Below are 2,199 nucleotides of genomic sequence, written 5' to 3' on the forward strand. Positions count from 1 at the left end.
GTCCCTCTGGGCTGCAGGACAAAGGCGCGAAGGCAGGCCCACACCCACCCCCTGCACAGGGCTAACCTGCGCGTGGACGGCTGTGACCCAGTCACCTCACAACCGAGCCACGAGGCTAATGAGACGGAAAGAACGAACAGACCATCAGCACAGAACAAAGAGCCCAGAAGAAGAACTGCTGACCTAAAAGAAGAAGCCTCGTCGCACACGAACACGGCGGAGGCGGTCCCGGGGGGCGGAGGGAGAAAGGCTCCCACAACCGCTCCGGGCGCTCGCACGAGAGCAGAGCAGCGCTGGATGGTGGCCCCGAGACGACCCCACAGCCGGGCACAGGGGAGGCCCAGCAAGCACAGGTTCTCACAGGACATCGTCCCTCCTGACGGGGACCCACGCCGAGCCCCCGGGGGGCCTGGGACCCGATGACCCTGAACCCTGTGTAGGCTACGTGGGTTCCTACACGAACACACCTACGATAAGACAACTCACAAATGAGGCACAGCGAGCGATTAACAACAACAGCTAATAAAACAGAGCCGCTGCAACAACAGACTGCAGCCCGGCCGACGTGGCTCCGTGGCTGAGCATCGACCTGTGAACCAGGAGGTCACTGTTCGATTCCTGGTCAGGGCACACGCAGGAGGCAGCCAATCAATGGCTCTCTCTCATCATTGATGTTTCTATCTCTCTCTCCCTCCCCCTCCCTTCCTCTCTGAAATCAATAAAAATATATTTTAAAAATGTGAACTGTAATAAAAGTTATGTGAATGCGGCCTTGTTAGTAAAATACTGAAGGTGACTTGAACACAGGCACTGAGGTACTGAGACAGTCCGAGAACTACGTGATGGACAGGCAGGGACTAGGTGATGGACAGGCAGGGACTACGTGATGGACAGGCAGGGGCTACGTGATGGACAGGCAGGGGCTACGTGATGGACAGGCAGGGGCTACGTGATGGACAGGCAGGGGCTACGTGATGGACAGGCAGGGGCTACGTGATGGACAGGCAGGGGCTACGTGATGGACAGGCAGGGGCTACGTGATGGACAGGCAGGGGCTACGTGATGGACAGGCAGGGGCTACGTGATGGACAGGCAGGGGCTACGTGATGGACAGGCAGGGGCTACGTGATGGACAGGCAGGGGCTACGTGATGGACAGGCAGGGGCTACGTGATGGACAGGCAGGGGCTACGTGATGGACAGGCAGGGGCTACGTGATGGACAGGCAGGGGCTACGTGATGGACAGGCAGGGGCTACGTGATGGACAGGCAGGGGCTACGTGATGGACAGGCAGGGGCTACGTGATGGACAGGCAGGGGCTACGTGATGGACAGGCAGGGGCTACGTGATGGACAGGCAGGGGCTACGTGATGGACAGGCAGGGGCTACGTGATGGACAGGCAGGGGCTACGTGATGGACAGGCAGGGACTAGGTGATGGACAGGCAGGGACTACGTGATGGACAGGCAGGGACCAGGTGATGGACAGGCAGGGACTAGGTGATGGACAGGCAGGCACTACGTGATGGACACGGGACGCGCGGGGACAGGCCTGGCAGGAGCTGCGCGCTGGGGGAAGGGCCTGTCTGAGGCCCCTGCTCTGCATTTGCCGACGGCAGGAGGCTGGCTCCCCGGCCAGGAAGCTTCTGGGGGTCCCTGTGCATGAGAAGGAGCCAGAGCCGGCTCCGTGCTCCCCACACGCTCCCCACGCCTGGCGAGTGGCCTTTGGAAAGCCCGTCCTCGCCCTGCCACCGCCGGCTCTGGAGTGGAGACGGGCCACGTGGCTGGGAGTGTCTGTCCGCCGAGGGCACAGGGCGAGGCCGGGGAGGGACTTCCTTCTGGGTCTGAGGACTGAAGGGGCCCCTTTCTAAGAGCCCAGCTCGGGGCCGAGGGAGGAGCTGGGGGAGGAGGAAGGGCCGACGTAGATGCTCCCCCAGCTCCTCCCTCTGACGCGGCGCCGAGGTGTCCGCGTGCGCTTGCTGTCCCTGCTTCTTGTTTTAAAGCAGAAGTGGAGGCCGGGGCGGGCCTCGCTCTCCTGGGCTTTGCTGTAACCACTGAGGACACGGCAGTGACCACGGAGTCAGAGGCGTCCGACCTCAGACCCGCGGGGCTTTCTGGGCGGTTGCTGATGCCAGGCGCGGAGGGGCCCTGGGTGGAGGCTGGGGGGGCCCTGGAGGGAGGCCCCGCCTGCCCCGGCTCA

General features: G+C 62.8%; 1 protein-coding gene across 1 annotated transcript in view; it reads right to left on the reverse strand.

Moving 5' to 3' along the window:
* ANKRD55 (ankyrin repeat domain 55) overlaps window positions 1-2,199 on the reverse strand; it is a 24,605-nt gene that overhangs the window by 17,433 nt on the left and 4,973 nt on the right. The window lies entirely within an intron of this gene.

Source organism: Myotis brandtii, unplaced genomic scaffold (assembly GCF_000412655.1).
Source record: "Myotis brandtii unplaced genomic scaffold, ASM41265v1 scaffold426, whole genome shotgun sequence".
Classification (NCBI taxonomy): domain Eukaryota; kingdom Metazoa; phylum Chordata; class Mammalia; order Chiroptera; family Vespertilionidae; genus Myotis; species Myotis brandtii.